General features: G+C 34.3%; 1 long non-coding RNA gene across 1 annotated transcript in view; it reads left to right on the forward strand.

Annotated features, from left to right (window-relative positions):
* The first annotated feature begins 391 nt into the window (after positions 1–391).
* Positions 392–23,546, forward strand: part of LOC109503389 — a 38,210-nt gene continuing 15,055 nt past the window's right edge. The window contains exon 1 of the long non-coding RNA XR_002162337.3: positions 392–1,475. This is a non-coding gene — a long non-coding RNA (uncharacterized LOC109503389). The remainder of the gene's footprint in view (positions 1,476–23,546) is intronic.

Consider the following 23,546-nt stretch of genomic DNA (forward strand, 5'->3'; position numbering starts at 1 on the left):
CATCAGACAAGTATCAACCACAAGGCATAACAGGAGAGATCTCCAATGAAACAAAAAGATGCTCATCTGCAACCTTGTCTGGGAACAACATACTGTCCTCCTTTTATGTCACCATCAAGGAAACCTCCCACAAGAATATCCAGTCCTCCCGGTAGAACTAACAGGTTATCTTCCACAAGTCTTCCAAGAAGGTGCCGTCTGTAACCTTCAGCAACTCCCCCGCCAAAAACGTTTCCCTCAGCACTGTACAATCCAACTACACAAGAAAAAGACGTGCTTCTGTCTCCCTAGACAGAACTTCAAGTAAAATGATAAAACTTAAAGGAACTGAGAAAAGGCAAGTCCTTTACCAGCACTCAAACCTAGAAAAGTAGTTGTCGAAACCAAAAAAAAAAAAAAAAAAAAACAGTTAAAGAGAAAGTAGAGTGATACAAGCAGCAGCAGATTCGGTTCAAGACGCAAAGATGGCCAACAAAACTAGCAGCCTTTATAGGACTCAGGCTCTTTCTCTCAGCAACTTGCGACTCATGAGGTCCCATGTGAATTACAGAGACAGGCAGGCTGCAGAAACACCCTCCTTCCCAGGGTGCCTATCCACGAAAGTGCCGGAAAGAGATTTCCCTTGCTGCAGAGGGGGGAATTGCCGTTACTGCTGCATCAGAGGGCACCGTTTTTCCTCCTTTCTTCCCCTTTCTCTCCCTTCTCCCCCATCTCCTCTCCCACATCCGTGCTCACCTTCCCCAAGAAGACACTCATTCTAGAACACAGAGGACATATTCTCCAGAGAAGAACCGTCTCCGCCCAACCTCCTAAACAAAAGCATCACTCTCGGAACCACAGCAATGCAGAGGCTCCCCCCATTCTTCACAAAGAAGCTTACCAGTCACCAAGAAACATTTGCCTTTGTTATCAGAAAAGCATAAGAAAGAGCCTTCCCTGAGCCCATTTAGCCAAGAAGCACCATCACTACAACCAACCAGTGTTTGCCTTCACCACCACCTTCAGATCACCATAGCACCCTTCACCGTTTTCTGCCCAGTCACCCCCACCTTAGGAGTAGCAGCAGCAGCTTACCACAAAGAAAGCAGTCCATATCTTCAAGTCTTAGGGCCAGGACTCTGGAATTCCAAAAGGTGAGAAAACAAAATAAAACTAGGCAGCATCGGCATCCCCAGTTTATAAGAAGAGTTACCAAGCTCCAGATCTGTCTCAGGATCTCATGATCTGCAGCAATCTCCATCCCTGATGTCACCCAGTAACAAAGAAAACACAAGAAGGAAAAGACTGCGGCTACTCATGTGCAGGTATTCTAGCCCCTGCAGCCATTTCTGTTACTGCAAGCACAACAGCACTGGGAACTCCAGGGACTGAACTAGAGCCTAAGGGGAGACTGAAAGTGAAGCCCGGGGTAACGTAGAAAGTGCCCGGAGATCAATGGGGTAGACTGATGGATTCCCTACATTTGGAGATATTTGGTATGATGTAAATTATATTTCATTTGTACAACATGGATTTATATTGCAAAAGGTATAGCATTTTAGTGGCATTTATTAACAGCTGAACAATTCATTTAGAGTGAAATATTTTAAGCCAAAATTTCTTTTCTTTAAAAAGGCTGTGGGGGCACCTGGCGCAGTTGGTTGAGTCTAACTCTATTTGGGCTCAGGTCATGATTACAGGATCTTGGGATTGGAGCCCCAAGTTGGGCTGCGAACTGAGCGTGGAACCTGTTTAAGATTTTCTGTCTCTCTCTCTCTCTCTCTCTCTCTGTCTCTGTCTCTCTCTCTCCCCTTCTGCCCTGCTGCCCTGCTTGCTCTCTCTCTCTATCTCAAATAAATTAAATTAAATTAAATTAAATTAAATTAAATTAAATTAAATTAAAGATGGATTTAAATATGGTTGGCATTCTTGCTTCCTTTAAATGCCCATGGCTATTCCCAGGGGATTTTTTTGTATTTATTTACTTTCTCTCATTTGAGTCTTAATGCCCTTTTAAGTTATGATGATTTTGACCCTTTTATAGTTTATAATCTTTCCCAGAAATTTAACCATTGTTGAACAATGAATAATAACACATGAACAAAATGAACACAATTATATATAAACAAAATTGTAAATGAATTTTAATGACACAATCTTTACTGTTTATTTACATAAGTATACAAAATATAACACCTATACTATACACCTTTTTCAGAAATAGAAGAGGAAGAAATACTTCCCAACTCATTTTAAGAGACCAGCATTAGTTTAATACCAAAATATTTCTGGTAATATCTTTCCAGAAATGAAATTGCAGACCAATAGCCCTTTTAAACACACTACATATAGGTGTCATGTTTTCTTTAATGGAGAATTTTAACTATGAATTCAATTTATCTGATAGTTATTGAGCTATTGATTATTGGTTTCTTCTTGAGTGATTAGCATTTATGTTAACATGCATTTTAGACTTTAATAAGTAATTACCACATTGCTTTTCAATAAGGCTATTGTAATTTACTGTTTCCAAAAGCAATGTATGAGAATTTTGTTTTCCCTACAATGCTAAAGAAGTAGTCATAATCACAGTTTTTAATATTTAAGCTGATGTTGTAAAGCATTATCTCATTGTTATTTTATTTTACAATAACATGACTAGTAGTGACTAGGTAGTATCTATGACTACTTACATTTATTGCTATTTTGAATTTACTATTCTACAACATGCTTAATCATCTTTGCACCACTTTCTTTTTGCATACTTATGTTGTCGATGACATATCACAGGCTTTATTTCCTACGTACATATAATTTTTATATTTATTTCCTATATAAATATTTGTTTGTCTAGTTGTGGATTGTGATATGTAAATCTCATCAAGCAGGAATCAGCATACGGACCAAATCTGGCCTATCTCTCATTTTATACATAAAGTTTACTGAACTACAGCCACATTCATTTCTTTATGACTGACTACCCGTGGCTGATTTTGCATTACAGAACTGAGCAGAGTGGAGTATTCACAATAGGGACTGTATGGACCAAAACACGTCAAATAATTACTCTGTGGTCCTGTATTGACCCCTGCCATAGACCACAGGTAATAGGATTTAGAACTAGAAGAAAATAAAACATATATTTCATTTTCTATTTGCGACTAAGGAGACAGAATTAAAGCATGGAATAATTGGCCTAATTAAATATATCTAGTTACTCTAACCAAGATGAGAACTCTAGCCTCTTGGTTTTCATTTTCATCATTTCTGTACCTGTATCTATTTTTCAAAATCTGTAATTATGGCCAATTACTATGTAAACATTAAAGAAAATCAATCTTTGGCAAAATAAATACTCAGGAGACTGCAAATATTTTACCATAACAGTATCTTGCCTGAAATATAAGTGGTGAAATTAAAAGATTGTTATTTTAAAATATATGATGAAGACATATACCTTATAATAGAAACTATCAATTTAAGAATAGAATCAATATCTAAAAACAACACTTTTGTTGGGGAAGGTAAAAGATTTTCCACTATAGTGTTTGACAGCATTTAAATTATTTTTTAAATGTAACTCACATGGCATGAATTAGAAATGATATAATATTAATAACAGACATAATGATCAAGAACAGCATAGTTAAAGAATGTTAGGAAATGACATCACACCTTTGTCCTTATCACTCTTCAAGGATTCTACTACTAACTCTTTTGTTTTCCACGATGAACTTTATATAATAAGCATTTTTTAGTTACCATCTTTTACTTAAGATAATTGAATATATATGTATTAGTTTGCTAGGACTATTGTAACAAATACCTTAGACTGGGTGACTTAAATAATAGAATTTTTTTTAACAATTTTGGAAGCTAGGTCCAAGAATCAATGTGTCATTAGGATTGGTTTATGAAGGGCTTTCTCCTAGGCTTGTAGATAGCCATATCTTTGTGTATTCACATAGTTTTTCTCCGTGTTTCCACATGTCTGTATCCAAACATACTCTTCCTACATGGACATCAGTCATAATGGATTAGGGTGCTCCCATATAACCATAGGACCCACTCATTTTACCTTAATTGTATCTTTAAAGACCCTGTCTCCAAATACAGTCACATTCTAAGGTACTGAGGGTTGGGACTTCAACATATGAATTTGAAGGCGAAACAATTCTACCCATAGCAATATATGACCCTTATTGTCCCACATTATTTGGTGACATTTTTTGGCTATTTAAACTACATATTCATGAGAGAGATTGCAAAGTCTATATTAATGAAATATATAAAAATCTGAAGAACAAAGCCAGGAAAGTCTATATCAGAGCAACAATATTTTAGTTCTTAGCAGTTAGGCTTTTTCCCTAGGCTGTGAAACAAGTGTCTGTGCCTTTGCATAGCAAAGCTTTCCCAAGAAAGAAGTTATATTAAATTGTGGATATAGTGGTACATTCTCAAGAAGAATAATTCAGATGCTGGCTTCCTGCACGTTGTTGATACAACTTGTGTTAGATTCAAACATAGAGGTCACTTATATACATTGAATATTTCCTTGATATGGGATGAAACTAAAAAAAGTAAAGAGATATTTCACAGATCTAAACTTTAGGATATGGAGGAAAAGAATGGCACTGTAAAAATTTTTTAAAAAGCTAAGATGAGCAAGCTAAGATCTACATGTGTAATTAAGGTATGCATTCTGAGTTCTGTTTATGAGAAAGTTATCTATTAGGCAGAAGTTTGTTGAATTTTTTTGTCTGGTAAGTGATACTTAAAATAATTGTTGGCTTCAGGCCTGCTAATTCTAAAATGATCAGTTCCTTCTGTATGATTTAATTATTTTTTCATTCCAAATTTTGTCTTGTTATTTTTTCCATAAATTTAAAGGTACCATGATCACAATCTGTCACTAAAACCCACACAGAGAGGAAAATTAAAGATAGTCAAATTTATTCATATGAAAAATGAAAACTATTCATTTCATAGGCCTAAGATTATCTATATATGTAAGTTCAGATCTATCATGATTTACAGTGTTTATGTTCTATTGTTCTTATCAGTATCTCTTCAGTTACTCAATTTATTTCTGTTAGTTACTAATTTTGCTGACTTTGTTATGCTTTACCCTCATAAAGAGTTCTTTCCACTTAGGCAACATAGATTATCTAATAATTAACATTAATGATAATAAAAATAATAAACAGCATCTAAATTTTTGTGACAGTAACTACTATTTCTATATTTAATATATTTCTATACTTCTACAAAAATTTTCCAGAGGATTTTCAAATGACATATTTCATAATCATAACCATAATTATCCGAAAATAAAATTAGATTCACCATACAAAACCATCAATATCTGCTGAAAGCTCCGTATGACATACCTGTTCTCAGAAGTCAATGTATCTACATTTTGAGGATTCCTGGACAGTTCCCTCTTAAGATCCCTAATTCTCATGGGTAACTTTTTATTTTATAAGCTGGGAAACAAAGGGGGTAAAACAATTTATTTGTATGCACATAGTAGGAGAACAGACTAATTCCCAGGTCACTTGACTTCTTTTTACATTTGTATTGCATGATCCCAAACAACGTGTGAAATCATTATTCTAAGACACATATCTTAAAATTATTATTTTGTAATTATGCTTTCATTATTTCAACAATAGAAAAGTATTCCTCTATGTACAAAATGAACAGCTAAGTTTGTATAAAGCCAAAGGTCACTAATATAGAATTTCTGAGGTTCATCCACATTTTATATTAAATTTGGTGAAAATAACATCCTCATTTCTAAAAAATTTATAGAGCTAGAATAGCCCAAAACTATTCAGGTATAAAAGAAATAAATGTTTTTGTAATGCTGCAGTATATTATAAAACATTGATGTGCATTTAGTTTTTTGACTGATTGTTATTATAAGCCTTTATTTCATAGGAAATTAATTAAAAATGTAATGTTCGTGAATGACTCTGCTTAATGATACTCTTTATATAGCTTCAGAGCTTGTGGCTACTGTATTAGGTTTATTTAAAAAAAAAAATGTTTAAAGCCCTGCAGCTATCTGTAGCATTCAGAATCTTTGTTTTCATATGGAAAGGCATATCTGAGTGCAGACAATAATCTTTTCAAGTTTTATGGTTGCTGTGAGCATTTGCTCCTACTGAGGATCAACTGCCTTAAGCTGCAAAGAAATCACAACCTTCAATCCTCCTGCTAATAAGAAAATCCAAAATGGCAGAAAAGATTTTTGTAGTTTCTAAGATAACTTGTGAAGACCTTAGCTGCTTGAAAGTATAGAAAATGCCAAAGAAAAGAAACACAGGCAATTAAAGAAAACTATCTCTTAAACACAATTCAAAATGGAAAGCATATAAAAATGAGAGTGAAAAAAAAAAGCATGACAATCTTATTTTCAAATTAAATAAATATCTTCAGTAATATAATCTGGCTTTTATAATATCAGATTTTTTAAATTTTTTAAAATGTTTATTAGAGAGAGAGCAAAGGAGGGGCAGAGAAGGGAGACAGAATCTGAAGCAGGCTCCAGGCTCTGAGCTGTCAGCACAGATCCTGACGCAGGGCTCCAACTCACAAACTGTGAGATCATGACATGAGCTGAAGTTGGATGCTCAAACTGACTGAGCCATCTAGGCACCCCTGTAATATCATATTTAAACACATGCTATTAAACTAAAGTTTTCATATAATAAGTTTTTTTTTTCATTTGGCTTTCAAAAAGAGGCTAGCCCTTTCTACTACATGATATATCCTGAGGGAATCACAAACTAAAAACAAACTACATAATTAAAAACAAAATCTGTATGTAAACCACACAATAATCTATCTTATATGCATAACTCAATGCATAGAGAATGTCTAGATAATTATCACTAAAATGCTAACGAAAATAATGTAACTTAAACTTTTGCATTTGTATTTTTGAAAATTAATGTTTGTTTTGCCATACTGATGTTTTTTTACGAAACAAATAAGAAATCTATTGTATAATTATTCCTAAATTTAGATCTCCAACCCTGATATATTTCTGAACTTCAGACTCACATATTGGATATCTGTGTTACTTAGTGTAATGGGCAGTTTCAACTTAACATTATAACACTCTTAAATTCTACCATTAAACATGTTTCTCCCACAATATCCTCCATTAAGATGGAGGTAAGTGGCAAAGTTTATTTTCTAGTCTCCCAGGACAAATATCTTGTAGTTACCCTTGATTTCTCTTTTAGTAAACACCCTAAATTCAAACCTTGACAAAATCTTGTCAACTTCAATTTCAAAAGATAGCCAAAAACACCACTTTTCCCTACTTACACTGCTGACATCTTAGTCTAAGCCACCATTACCTCTTGCCTGGATGTCCTAACTGGTCTCCATGGTCTTGCCCCTGTTCTTTTAAGATTTATAGCCAACAAGGCAGGCAGAGATAATCTTTTATAAGTAAGTTTTTCACATCTTCTGTTCAAAATCGTCTGAAATCGTTTCTGATACTTACCAGCATAAAATATCAAATCCTTATCATAGTACTGCAGAGGCTACCCGACATCCATTTTTGCCCAGTTTGTTCTATCCTCATTAATAGAATTCTGATTTCTTTGAAGTGATAATGTGATTATCCCCAAAACTTTATTTCCTATCATGCCTTACAGATAGGGTCCAAAAAGATGTAACTGACATTTTACAGTAATTTCAGGAATGTTCCTACAATAGTGGCAGGTTCAATTGGCACTCCTTTTTGCTTTTATTTGTTTGTTTGTTTGTGTTTGGTCTTTCCTCATTACAGTGTTATGGAATATAATTATGCTATTTAAACTGGTCAACTATCTTATAAGAATAGAGACCATGCTCTATGGATGGTGTAGAAGATAGCTATAATTGCTATCTGAGTTTTTGATGAAAAACTAGATCCATCATTAAAGCCCTGGACCTCGTATTATGCAATAAAGTTTTTAAAATATAAATTTAAAAATGAAGGGTTTCCAGGGTGGCTTAGTTGGTTAAGCATCTGACTCTTGATTTCAGCTCAGGTCATGATATTACACTTTGTGAGGTCAAGCCCCACATCGGGCTCTGCTATGACAGTGCAGAGCCTGCTTGGGGTTCTCTCTCTCTCTCTCTCTCTCTCTCTCTCTCTCTCTGCCCCTCCCCTGCCTGTGTGCATGTTGTGTCTCCCAAAATTAATAAATAAATAAACTTCAAAAATTTTTAAAAATTAAATAAAAGTGAAAGAAGTCACTATTTGAGTTTTCTATTACATGTAGCTGAACTTAGTCCTTACTGGACACATTTGATCTTCAAAGACCTAGATATATCTGTTTCTAATGCCCTAGATAACCACCTGTATTAGTTTGCTAGGGCTACTATAACAAAGAGCTACACACTGGGTAGCTTAAAAGAAGAGAAACATTTTTGTCTCACAGTTTTGGAGTATAGAAGACTAAAATTAAGGTGTTTGTGGTATTATACTTCCTCTGAGACTGTGGGTAGAATCCTTCCTTGCCATTTACTAGCTTCTCGGTATAGCCAGCAATTTTTACATTCCTTGGCTTGCAGCTACATCAGTCTAATCTCTGCTTCCCTCATCATATAGCCATCCTCATATATTGTCTTCCTTCTGTGAATGTCTGTGTCTATGTCCAAATTTACTTTTTTTTATAAAGACACCAATTGTATTGGATTAAGGGCACAATCCAATCCACAATTAACACTGCCCCTAGTGATTTTTTTGCCTGATCTTTGTATTAATGCAGCATAATGCAATTCTTTATTGAATATTCCAAGTGTGCCCTTGTCTTGGAGTATTGGAGTAGTGGATAGAATGGTGGCTTCCATAAAGACAATGACTACCCCTTAATACTTGGAACCTGTGATTGACCTTATTTGAAAAAAGTGTCTTTGGAAGTTTAATGAAATTAAAGATGAGATAAATGAAATGATCCTGGAATACCTGGATGTGCCTTAAAGTTAATTAAAGTCCTCCTAAAAGAGTACTACTACTGGAGGAGAAAACAGAGAAAGCAGGAGAAGACAAGGAAAGAGGTGGGAATTATGCCAAAAGCCAAGGATACCTGGTGCCACTAGAAGGTAGGCAGGGCAAAGGATTCTCTGGTAGAGCCTCCAGAGGAAGTGTGGCCCAGCGGACACCTTGATCTCTGACTTCTGGTCTCTAAAATTATGAGATAAGACCTGAAACTATAAAAATCTTAGAGAATACAGGCAAGTAACCTCTTTTGTTGCTGCAGCAACATTTTCCTAGATATGTCTCCTAAGGGGAAGGAAACAAGCAAAAGTTAACTATTGGGATTACATCAAAATAAAAAGCTTCTGCACAGGAAAGGAAATAATTAACAAAACTAAAAGGCAACAGACAGAATGGGAGAAGATATTTGCAAATGACATATTGGATAAAGGGTTAGTATCAAAAATCTATAAAGAACTTATCAAATTCAACACCAACCCCCACAAAATAAAAAAACAAGTGAGAAGACATGAATAGATATTTCTCCAAAAGACATCCAGATGGCCAAGAGGCACATTAAAAGATGCTCAAGATCACTGATCATCAGGGAAATACAAATCAAAACTATAATGAGATATCACCTCACACCTGTAAGAATGGCTAAAATCAACAACAGAACAAACAACATACGTTGGCAAAGATGTGGAAAAAGGCGAACCTTCTTGCACTGTTGGTAGGAATGAAAACTGGTACAGCACTCTGGGAAACAGTATGGAGGTTCCTAAAAGTTAAAAATAAAACTACCCTATGATCCAGCAATTACGCTCCTAAGTATGTACCCAAATAATACCCAAAGAATATGAATTGCAAGGGATACGTGTACCCCAATGTTTATAGCAGCATTATCTATAATAGCCAAACTATGGAAACAGCCCAAGTGTCCATCGACTCATGAATGGATAAAGAAGATACGGTATGTATAAATATTTATATATATACATATATATAAATTAAAATCTTGCCATTTGCAATGACATGGAAGGAGCTAGAGAATATTATGCTAAGCCAAATAAGTCAAAGACAAATACCATATGATCTCACTCATATGGAATTTAAGACACAAAAGGGGAAAAAAAGAGAAAAGGAGGCAAACTACAGACCAGACTCTTAGCTAAAAAGAAGAAACTGATGTTTGCCAGAGGGGAGGTGGGTGGGGGGATGGGTAAAACAGGTGATAGGCATTAAGGAGATCCCTTGCTGTGATGAGCACAGAAGTGCTGTGATGTACAGAAGTGCTGAATCATTATATTGTACATTTTAAACTAATATTACACTATATGTTAAATAGATGGAATTTAAATAAAAACTTTAAAAAAATAAAACTATAAGATGATAAATTTCTGTTCTCTTTGAGTCATCCAGTTTGTAGGAATGTGTTACAACAGCCTCAGGACTTCAATATAGAACTTTTGCATAAGCTCGTCCTTTGTCCTAGAACAAATTTTTTTTACATATTTGCTATAAATTAGGCTTCCTAACTACATTCAAGTCTCAAAGGTTTGTTTTTTATCAACCTTACATATAGTTTTCATCATCTCACATATCACATATCTCTGTTATTTTGTGTCTGCTTCTCTCACTAAAATAAAGGAAACATGAGAGCTGAAACTTCATTATCATCAGCTCTTAGAAGATGCCTACATCAGAGTAGACACACAGTAAATACTTGGTTGATCTAATGTAACTAATTAGGAACTAATAAGTATTGATTAAACTAATGAACAAAACTGAAAACATTAAACTGACCTCTACATGTGGTTTTATTTAGTCTTATTTTAATCACTAGGAAAATGAAAAGTCATGACTTTCATAATTACATCTCAGTTTATCCTTTATGATGTTAGGGAATGGTATCAATAATATGAAATGGATAGGAAGACGAGCACTACAATTTATTTATATATTTTCATTTTCCAAGCAGCACTTTCTTTAATTCACTATTTAGAAGAAAGAAATATTGACTTCATGCAAGTGTGTTATTCTGAAAATATAGAGCATATATATTTTTATGTATAAAATAAGCTAATAAGTTTGTGAAACATCAGCTATTCATTTTTAAACTTAAATAGATACACAAAAATAGACTTATTTACATCAATGCTATGTTGTTCACAATACATATGTAACCCTTCATTTGTAGTCTCATCAACCTTCCAGCCAAATCCCGATACTGCTAAGGGCCTTGAGACAGGACTTGGCAAAGTATGGAAATGCAGAGACAGAGTACAGAAAAAGTGAATTGTTAGCCAAGAAGCGTTTGGAATCCTAAAAATAGTTTCAGTGGAAGAGTATTTTGAAATCATAATATGAAGAAACATGATTGAATAGTCACATGCATCTTTGGTGAGTGTGTAATAGAATAAAGAGGGCAAGATGCCTATGCCAGAGATGGACCTCTAAAAGGGAAACAAATAACAAATATCCTGAGATGAATGTGGCAAATCTCCTTATAGTTTAATTAATAATAACATTGTCTATGTCTTTTATTCTGTCCTATGCATCATAGCTTATTTAATAATTTAAATTTAAATCAAGAAAGTTGATATTCTATTAATTAGCTTCTCAAAATTTTATGTGACTTGAAACAATTTAATGGTAAGGAGAAGGTCTATAATATTACCCTCTACTTCTAGTAATATGTAAACTGTACGTTTACTAAAAATGTGCTATTTTACTAAAATATTATATATAAACAATTAAAATTCTATTTTATGGTATCAAATAAAGCCATCTTACAGGAGGTTCTCAAAGCCACTTCTTCTCCTTAAAAAAAAAAAAGAATTTTGTTTTTTGAAATGTCAATTTATGAGTTCCACAAAAAGCCTATTTTTAAAAAGTAATTTTTTAAAAAATGTTTTATATAGTTGTGTGCATGTGTTTGCCCTCTGATTCTAAATGCTATGAGAGCTTTGGGGAACAGTGGCTATTTGTTCATTTGTGGAAATATTTAAGAATAATTTTAATATCCAAAATTCACTCATTATTTTAAAATATATCTTACTATATCTTTATCAGTCCAAGAAGAATATTTTTGGATAAATGTTTATCTTTCTAAAAATAAGATTCTGGGGCGCCTGGGTGGCGCAGTCGGTTAAGCCTCCGACTTCAGCCAGGTCACGATCTCGCGGTCCGTGAGTTCGAGCCCCGCGTCGGGCTCTGGGCTGATGGCTCAGAGCCTGGAGCCTGTTTCCGATTCTGTGTCTCCCTCTCTCTCTGTCCCTCCCTGTTCATGCTCTGTCTCTCTCTCTGTCCCAAAAATAAATAAACGTTGAAAAAAATATTTAAAAATAAGATTCTATGAAATATGATAAAATAAACAGGAAGAAAATTTGCTACTTCAAGGAACACATTTGTAATTTTAAAATCATATCTTAATATAGATTAATCAGAATTTTATATTAATTTGTTTCTTAAAGTAAAGAACTGGTGGATACAAGTGGTCTTCCTAGAAGAGTTTTAATATATCATTAAGGCTCTTTATATGGAGATAGATAAATAGATAGATTATGTATACATTTATGCACAAAAAGCATACATAAATGTATCCACACATTGAAGTCTTATTTTTTTCTCATTCTCATTCATTTTAAAATAGAAACCAGAATAATTTAGAGTGAATTAGTACATAGCATCAGGGACAACACTAAAGGCACAAGTGTTTTCATGTCTGCTGTATGGGAGCCAGAGCTATTCAGATTTGCTGCAAGCTTCTTCCATAAAAATAACCCAAGAGACCGCATTCTTATACCACTTGGGGGTACCTCTGATGGTACATATTAATTTATATTGGCAGGAAGTTTTGGAAGTCAGCCATTTGCCAGCTTTCCAAGTACAAATTGTATAGCTACAGATGTTGCAGCAGTAGGTAGGTACAGAAAAGTAGAAACCATGAAAAATAAAAATGAATTACTATTATTTTTTTAGAGTTTGTATGTAAATAATTGAGGGATGATAACATTTTCAAATTGAAAGACTAATTTCAAAGCTTATTTGAGCAAATTAGTCTGTGTATAAATAAAATAAATTAAGCTTTACTCAAGTGCAGAAATATAAGTTTAAAATTTGGATCTACAAATAACTGGCAAAGAAAAATATGTCGATTCAAAAAAGGGGCTGCTTCTGAAGAATCTTTGCTTGTTCAAGAATTCTCAATCTATCTGTATAAATGTATATAAAACCACTAATATACTTTCAGTGTCATTGGCAAGAAAACCATAAACTATCATTTCCATTCAATGGTTTACAGCTAAATGGTTTAAAATATGAATTTGGCAAGGGGAGAGAAAGGGGGAAAAAATGAGATCTATGACCTGAATTGTTCACACAGAGATATCATTTTAATAGAGTTTTTAAAAGCATTTTATTCAATCTTAATATCCCAAATTTGAAAGATAATTAATCTATTTCAACTATTCATACCTCCTCATAACCCAGTTTAAGCCAGTTCCCATAAGAAATATTAACTCTCATTATTATTGAAAATTGCATATCTTTAAATTAACCCATTGATTTGCTAATTACACTGTACTCTGGAAAATTCTTCTGTTAGCTTCACTAAAGAACAGAGGAAATTATTAGGGTGCATTTTGAATTCCGTTTTTTTATGCATTTAAATAATGATTATATTTGTAAGTTATATTTGTGATTTAAATACTATTTTAATTCCATTGAATATGAATGATAGAATCATATATCGTTTATAGGAAAGAACATTGTCTTCAAAACCATTGCTGTAGGAAGCTTTAAATCCATTGATATCCTTGCCATTTATGGCCACTATATTTCAACGTATAGATTTTGTTTAGCTTTTAAACTGACTTAAAGGTCTGACAATATCAATTATTCTTCCTTTGAGGGTGAATATGATTTTTGAAAATGAAAATGCACTAATTGAATAAATTTATGGTAAAAATAAATAATGCAGAGTAATGACATATGCACTCTTGGAGATAACAGTATTAAGGTTCCAGTAGAGGTGGAATTTAATCCTATGACTACAAATAAAAACAATATGGCTTTATACAATTCAAATGAACTTTCATGTTTAGGTTTGTCTACAAAATGGATAGTTTAGGGGCATCTGGATGGCTCAGTTGGTTAAGCATCCAACTCTTGATTTCTGTTCAGGTCATGATCTCACAGGCATAAGATCAATAACTCCATTGGGCTCCACACTGAATGAGGAGCCTGCTTAAGATTCTCTCTCTCCCTCTCCCTCTGCCCCTCCCTTGCTCACATATGCAGGAGCTCTCTCTCTCTCAAAAAAAGAAAAAACAAACAAAACAAAATGGATAGTTTATATCAATTTACTTCATTTTCAAAGCTGAATTTAAAATTATTACGTTACTTATTACATGTAAAATAGATTGTATTTATTTAAATATTATCAGATTGTAGAAAATGTTGTAGCGTATGAGAAAAGAAAAGTGGAAGTCCCCTGTAATCTTTTTGTCTTGCAAAAACTAGTGTTAATATATACATATAACATTATATGTATATAAAAGATATTATACTAAAGAAAAATGGAAGAGAGAACACTTTTTAATAAAATAAGTAAATATTTTCTTTTTTTAAATATTTTTTTTAGTGTTTATTCACTTTTTTGAGAGACAAAGTATGAGCAGGGCAGGGGCAGAGAGAAAGGGAGACACAGAATCTGAAACAGGCTTCAGGCTCTGAGCTGTCAGCACAGAGCCTAATGTGGGCTCAAACTCACGAACCATGAGATCATGACCTGAGCTGAAGTCAGATGCTCAACCGACTGAGCCACTCAGGCACCCTTAGAAGTAAACATTTTCATCTTTGGGCCAAGATGGAGTAACAAGAGCTGGATTTATCATCCTAACTTAAACAAATAGAATCTAGATAACATCTGAAAGACTGTTTTCAGACATTAGACAACAAACAGCACAGAACTGTGAGTCCCTGACAGAGGGGGCCAAAAAAAGAAAAAAAAAAAAAAAAAGATAAGTCCTGAGAAAAAGAAAATCAGAACTTATCTCATAATTGAAAAATAAGGCAGACTGGGGCGCCTGGGTGGCTCAGTCAGTTAAGCATCCAACTTCAGCTCAGGTCATGATCTTACAGTCTGTGAGTTCAAGCCCCGGCGTCAGGCTCTGTGCTGACAGCTCAGAGCCTGGAGCTTGCTTCAGATTCTGTGTCTCCCTCTCTCTCTCTGCTCCTCCCCTGCTCATGCTCCATCTCTCTCTGTCTCAAAAATAAATAAAAACTTTAAAAAAATATTCAAAAATAAATAATAAGGCAGAAAATCAGAAAGGGCATAGAAGAGTAGAACAATATGTCCTAATTAAGATTTATAGAACAACACAATCAATGGCAGTATAATACACATTTTTTCCCAAGTGTAGATGGAATATTTACCAAGATAAACCATAATTTGGCCCAAGAGTCAAGTCTCAATAAATGTAAAAGGAAAAACAGCATGGGATGTATATTCTCGGAACACAACAGAATTACAAAATAAATCAAAATGAGAAGATACCTGGAAAATTCCCACATATTGAAAATTAATCAACAAACTTCAAAATAATCCACACATTTAAAAAGAAATACAAATGAAAGTTTGAAATTATTTTAAGCTGAAATAAAAAAACACTTTTAAATAATAAAATATGCCAGATACAGCTAAAAGAGTATATAAAGCAAAATTTGTAGCATTGATCACATTAGTAAAGTAAAAAGGTCAGGACATCTGGGTTGCTCAGGCCATTAAGTGTCTGACTCTTGATTTGGCTCAGGTCATGATCTCATGGTTCTTGAGATAGAGCCTCACATTGGCTCAGAGCTGACAGCATGGAGTCGGCTTGAGATTCTCTCTCTCTCTCTGTCTCTCTCTCTGCCCCTCCTCTACTCATTCTCTCTCTCTCTCTCTCTCTCTCTCTCTCTCTCTCTCTCTCTCCCTCTCTCTCTCTCTTTCTCCAAATAAATAAACAAACATTAAAAAAAGAAAAAGAAGGAAAGTAGAAAGGATTAAATTCAATGAGTAAGTTTTCATCTTTAGAAATTATTAAAAAAAAGCGAATTGAACTCAAAGCAAGAATTAATAATTATAAAAACTGAAATAAACTGAAATCAATGAAAAGCATAATAGAAAGCAGAGTAGAAAAATAAACCAGAAACTTCTTTCTTTCTTTCTTTCTTCCTTCCTTCCTTCCTTCCTTCCTTCCTTCCTTCCTTCCTTCCTTCCTTTCTTTCTTTCTTTCTTTCTTTCTTTCTTTCTTTCTTTCTTTCTTTCTCTCTTAACATCAATACGATTGATTATAGCCATACTGATCAGGAATAAAAAGGCCAATGTTAGAGAAAAGAGAATAGGCATTACATGGGTAATAAAGAAATACAAATTATGACATGCATATTAATGTATGAATTATGAAAAACTTTATGGTAATAAATTCAACAAGTTAGATATACATATATTATCTGAAAGATAAAAACTATCAATATAACAATGTATAGCAAGATAACAGTGTAACAAACTCCATAGAAGATATTGATAATCTGAACAGCCATATCTCTACTTAAAAATTGAATTCATAGTTAAAGATGTCCTACTTAACATTTAAGGAATGTTTGTGCAAATTCTTCTCAATCTTTTCCAGAAAATGAGAGATAACAACACGTCCCAATATTTTTTTTTAATTTCAATGAGCTATACATGAGAGTATTCCTATATGCTTATTTTCCCTCCTAAGTTTTTATTTAAATTCCAGTTAGCATACAGTATGGATGAAAGACCTAAATGTGAGGCAGGAAACCATCAAAATCCTAGAGGAGAACACACATAGACAAGTAACCTGTTTGACATCAGACATAGCAACATCTTCCTAGATATGTCTCCTGAGGCAAAGGAAACAAAAGAAAATAATAAATTATTGGGATTTCATCAAAATAAAACTACCTCTGCACAGGGAGGGAAACAATCAACTAAAACAAACAAACAAACAAAAACTACAGAATGGGAGAAGACATTTACAAGTGACATATCTGATAAAAGGTTAGTATCCAAAATCTATAAAGAACATCAAACTCAACACCCAAGAAACAAATAACCTAGTTTAAAAATAGGCAGAAGACATGAAAAGACATTTTTCCAAAGAAGACATGCAGATGGTCAACAGACATATGAAAAGGTGCTCAATCTGCCAATTCTTTTTATGAGACCAAGAGTGATTCCCAAAACAGACATGACACTACAAGGAAAGAATAATATAGACCATTATTGCCCATTAATATAGACCCAAAGGACCTTACATTTTTAGCACATGGAATTCAATGATTTATAAAAAATATAGTACCCACATTGGAAAAACCAAGTTCATTCCAGAATGCACAGTTTAAAAGAAAACTCAACCAATGGAACTTATAATATTAACCCATTCAAAAAGAAGTACCAGTTGAACATTTCTATAGATGCAGAAAAAAACATTTGAAAGAGTTCAACACCCATTCATTATAAATTCGCAAAACTGAATGAAAATTCCTCAACCTGAAAAAGAATTTCTATTAAAAATGTGCAGCTAACATTATACTAAACAGTGAAAGCCTGAAAGCTTTACCCAAATTTCTTTTTTTTTTAATTTTTTTTTCAACGTTTATTTATTTTTGGGACAGAGAGAGACAGAGCATGAACAGGGGAGGGGCAGAGAGAGAGGGAGACACAGAATCGGAAACAGGCTCCAGGCTCTGAGCCATCAGCCCAGAGCCCGACGCGGGGCTCAAACTCACGGACCGCGAGATCGTGACCTGGCTGAAGTCAGAGGCTTAACCGACTGCGCCACCCAGGCGCCCCTACCCAAATTTCAAAAACAAGGCAAAAATATGTGTTTTCACTACTTTTAATTAACAATATACTGTATAACCTAGCCAGTGCAATAAGAACATAAACAAAACAATGGAGGAGCACTTGGTGGCTCAATTAATTAAGCGTCAGACTTGGACTTAGGTCATGATCTCTGGGTTTGTGAGTTTGAGCCCTGTGTCGGGCTCTGTGCTGACAGTTCAGAGCCTGAAGCCTACTTCAAATTCTGTGTCTCCCTCTCTCTCTGCCCCTCCCCTGCTTGTTCTCTGTCTCTCCCTCTCTGTCTCAAAAATAAACACACATTAAAAAAAAATCGATGGAATACTGGTTGGAAAGGAAGAAATAAAAGTGTTCATTTTATTGGATGGCGTAATTTATATAGAAAAATCAAGGGAATCCATACAAAATCTCTGAGAACTAATAAGGAGATTCAGCTAATCTACCATAACCAAGTTGTAGTTTTATATAATAGCAAATAATTGGAAATTTAAGTTGACGTATACTACTTTTACAATTATAAATTATTTAGAAATTTATTTTTTTTAATTTAACAAGGTATGGACAAGTTTCATTAACTAAAAGGTACATAAACATTGCTGGAAGGAATTAAAGACAATCTAAAAAATGAGGACATATACCATATTACAAATGAGGAAACTCCATATTATTTATTTTTTCTTTTTTATTTTTTTATATGAAATTTATTGACAAATTGGTTTCCATACAACACCCAGTGCTCATCCCAAAAGGTGCCCTCCTCAATACCCATCACCCACCTTCTCCTCCCTCCCACCCCCCATCAACCCTCAGTTTGTTCTCAGTTCTTAAGAGTCTCTTATGCTTTGGCTCTCTCCCACTCTAACCTGTTTTTTTTTTTTCCTTTCCCTCCCCCATGGGTTCCTGTTAATTTCTCAGGGTCCACATAAGAGTGAAACCATATGGTATCTGTCTTTCTCTGTATGGCTTATTTCACTTAGCATCACACTCTCCAGTTCCATCCACGTTGCTACAAAAGGCCATATTTCATTTTTTCTCATTGCCACGTAATATTCCATTGTGTATATAAACCACAATTTCTTTATCCATTCATCAGTTGATGGACATTTAGGCTCTTTCCATAATTTGGCTATTGTTGAGAGTGCTGCTATGAACATTGGGGTACAAGTGGCCCTATGCATCAGTACTCCTGTATCCGTTGGGTAAATTCCTAGCAGTGCTATTGCTGGGTCATAGGGTAGGTCTATTTTTAATTTTCTGAGGAACCTCCACACTGCTTTCCAGAGCGGCTGCACCAATTTGCATTCCCACCAACAGTGCAAGAGGGTTCCCGTTTCTCCACATCCTCGCCGGCATCTAGAGTCTCCTGATTTGTTCATTTTGGCCACTCTGACTGGCGTGAGGTGATACCTGAGTGTGGTTTTGATTTGTATTTCCCTGATAAGGAGCGACGCTGAACATCTTTTCATGTGCCTGTTGGCCATCCGGATGTCTTCTTTAGAGAAGTGTCTATTCATGTTTTCTGCCCATTTCTTCACTGGGTTATTTGTTTTTCGGGTGTGGAGTTTGGTGAGCTCTTTATAGATTTTGGATACTAGCCCTTTGTCCGATATGTCATTTGCGAATATCTTTTCCCATTCCGTTGGTTGCCTTTCAGTTTTGTTGGTTGTTTCCTTTGCTGTGCAGAAGCTTTTTATCTTCATAAGGTCCCAGTAATTCACTTTTGCTTTTACTTCCCTTGCCTTTGGGGATGTGTCGAGTAAGAGATTGCTACGGCTGAGGTCAGAGAGGTCTTTTCCTGCTTTCTCCTCTAAGGTTTTGATGGTTTCCTGTCTCACATTTAGGTCCTTTATCCATTTTGAGTTTATTTTTGTGAATGGTGTGAGAAAGTGGTCTAGTTTCAACCTTCTGCATGTTGCTGTCCAGTTCTCCCAGCACCATTTGTTAAAGAGACTGTCTTTTTTCCATTGGATGTTCCTTCCTGCTTTGTCAAAGATGAGTTGGCCATACGTTTGTGGGTCTAGTTCTGGGGTTTCTATTCTATTCCATTGGTCTATGTGTCTGTTTTTGTGCCAGGAAACTCCATATTATTAAAAAGACAATCCTCAACAAGTTGATCTCTAAATTGAATGCCATCCAAATGAAAACCCAATAGGGTAGAGTTTTAGGAGAGGGAAGAGGTAAAAATTGACAAGCTGATTATATGGAAAATCACAAAATCTAGAATAGCAACAATTTTTGCCAAGAAAAAAAACAAGGTTTTAGGACTGTAGCTTCCTGATGTAAAGAGTGACTGTGAACCTACATTGTGACTGTCAATAGGTTATTGACATCAGGATAGATATGTAGATCAGTGAGGAAAAAATAGAAACCCCTGAATAGATTTACCTGCATAGGGTTAATTACTTTCAGCAGAGGAGCAAAGAAAATTCAACTAAGAAAAGATGGTCTTTTCCAAAAAATGCTTTTGAAACAAGTGAATATTTATGCAAAAAAGAAATCATAAAACTTACCTAACACCATATACAACATTTAACTTAAAATGGACCAAAGATAAATATAAGAATTTACATTAGAAGAAAACATGGGTGCTATTAGACACAAAGACAGAAAAGTTGATGTAAGAAATAGAACAGAGAATACAAAAAACACATCTAGCAATATGCAATTTGGAGTAAAATTTCAAAAATTATACAGAATGCTTAAAAATCAAGAGATGGTCAAAGTAAATGGAGATTGCCTGAGTTTTCACAACTTAAAACGATTTGACTGAGAACTAAGACCACCTGCATCAACATAACTATTTGCTCCAAGATACTTTTACTCAGGAAGTTAAGTAACTTCCGTGTTTGCATGAGGAAGTTCTTGCAAAACAGTTTGTACAGGTATACACTTTGCTCATCTGGGCAAAGGGCTGTCTACCCAGAACATCAATTGTTCACTGAGATAAACAGTTCAGTTATCTGAGCAAGTATTTGACCACTAAAAGTTGCTTCAGTCTTGCCTCCATGGAACAGACTTTACCTAATCCCAATTAATTTCCAACAATGGAAGTCTTGTTTTAAACTGCTCATCACCAAATCCAAAAATTCTCTACATCCTTCTCTAACTTTTCCCTTTTGACACACCATAAAGAATGTCAAACTATTTCTAGTTGATAATGTAAAAAAATGAAAGGAACTCCTTACAAGTGAAGAAAAATATACATAAGACAAGACTAGGCCTCTGAAAAAAAACACAACAAAAATCTATTTTGACACAGAAAAAAAATGCTAACATGAAATCACATAAACATTTTACGGATTCACTAAGAAATTTGGTTTTTTTGCTAGGGAAAATTAAATGTCACAATGGAGTCTTGGATAAATAAAAATAGACCATTTAAAATTTTATGGTAAATAGTCAATACCATAATAAAATACCAATGCAACATATTATAGTATAATGTAAGACAATTCAATATAACATAGTGAAAATATAATTCCTGAACAGATATCAATATGTTTATAAATTTGAAATTTAGTGAACTAAGTTTTCAATAAAACAAAGTTATTAGAACACTGTTAGTAAACTGTTAGTAATTAGAGTAATTAGAAATTAACTAAGACAGCATAAAAGTAATGGAATTTTGCATAAAACAAAGAGTCTCACAAATAGCAATTCAATTAAAAAATGCCACATCTAACTTGAAAACAGAAAGAAAACACAACATTAAGAAGGAAAGGAGATTTAGTGAAAAAGATGTAGGAGAAATTTTTAGAAACATTACAATGTTCAACTCTAAAAGAAAATTTAGAAGATATAAAGATGATTTTCTAGAAAAATTAAATTACCAACAGAAGGTAATTATACTGATAGGCTGACAAGTTAAAATAAATTTACAAAACAAATGAGCAAAGGGGAAAAGAGAGAAGAGAAGAGAGGCATCCCAGAAACAGACTCTTGTTTTTATTCAAAATACTCATTTATTTTAAGAGAGAGAGAGAGAGAACACAAGCAAGGGAGGGGCAAAGAGAGATGGGGAGAGAGAGAGAATCTCAAGCTGGCTCTGCACTATCAGCACAGAGCCCCACTTGGAGCTCGAACTCATGAACCCTGAGATCATGACCAGAGCCAAAATCAAGAGTCAGATGTTTAACCAACTGAGCCACCCATGCGCCTCTCAACAGACTCTTAACTATACAGAACAAACCGATGGTTACTAAGGGGCAGGTGCATCGGGAATGGGGGATGGGGATTAAGGAGTACACTTCTGATGAGCACCAGATGTTGTATGGAAGTGTTGAGTCACTCACTATATTGTACCCCTGGCATTAATATTACACTTTATGTTAAGTAACTAGAATTTAAATAATAACTTTGAAAAATTATAACTAGTTTAAATAAATAAATAAATAAATAAATAAATAAATAAATAAATAAATAAATTTGTAAGGCTTGTCAAAATTTAAGATCCTTAAGAAAGGCCATTTGGTAAGGTTAGGGTATAAATTACCGAGCTGGTCATTTGGAAGGCATCAGAGAAAATTTTCTGTATAAGTTTTTAGCTTGCCAGCCTGAGCCAAGGAAATGAAATCCTTCCCTGCATTTTGGGCAGAATCTGTGTTTTGGGACCTACCCACAAAATATTTGTCTCCTCCTAATGTGAGTGATATCAAATCAATATAGGGATAACATCAACATTTCTGATTTTAGAAAGTGCTTTCTAATTAATTGTATGGATATAACTTTGATACAAAGAATCACAACAATAAAACCTTAATTCCAATATTCTTCATAATGGGTTTCATGGGCTACTGATTCCTTGGAAGGTGTGTGTGTGTGTGTGTGTGTGTGTGTGTGAGAGAGAGAGAGAGAGAGAGAGAGAGAGAGAGAGAGAGAGAGACAGATCTAAGTTCCAAAACTTTGTTCCAGTTTTTCAGGGTCCCAAAGTCCCTCCTCATCCTTCTCACAAAGCAGGTTTCATTTGCTACATATAGAAAAAGATCATGATTAACACATCTCTGTTTCTAAATTCTTCAGTGGCTTGTTTCATCTGGCTGCCTTTCCTCTTCCTCTCTTCCTGAATTTCTAATGAGTCGTAAAATCAAAAGTCCATCAGAGCACCAGGTTAAAAGAATATTCTTCCTACACTTTGCTCTATTTTTCTCTTTTGTTTTGTCGCTCTTGCTTTCTCAATCTTTTACATTTTCCTCCCTTCAATTTCCCCTTTACTTTGGCCTTTTATCTCCATGTACTAACAAATAAAGTACCATTCAACTCTACTACCCTATGTCATCATCTTCTTTTTCATCCTTGAACTCTTCCAAAGAATAATTCACAGTATGCTGCTTTCACTTATCAGCCATTCATTCACAACAAGTTTCTACCTTTGTTAACATATAATAAAAACAGTTCTCTGCCTTTCCATCATTCTTCATACAAATAGCATGGCCCAAGGGGACATACTAATAAAAATTCAAATCACAACTCTGGGATCTTAGATATGTTAGTCTTTATAATGTTTAGGTTTCATGTATATAAAATTTCTTTATTTTTATATAATTCTTTGATAAAATATATGTAGAAATGTTTCTGTAAAAAGCATCACTCATGTTTTACTTTAATTACTCTTTATAGCTTCTGAACTTGCTTTTGTATGTAAACATTATCTTCTAAAACTTTTCAGTTCTGTTACCTTATGGTTTTGTTTTGTTTTTGATTATC

The sequence above is a fragment of the Felis catus genome, chromosome C2, assembly GCF_018350175.1.
Source record: "Felis catus isolate Fca126 chromosome C2, F.catus_Fca126_mat1.0, whole genome shotgun sequence".
In the NCBI taxonomy this organism is placed as follows: Eukaryota; Metazoa; Chordata; class Mammalia; order Carnivora; family Felidae; genus Felis; species Felis catus.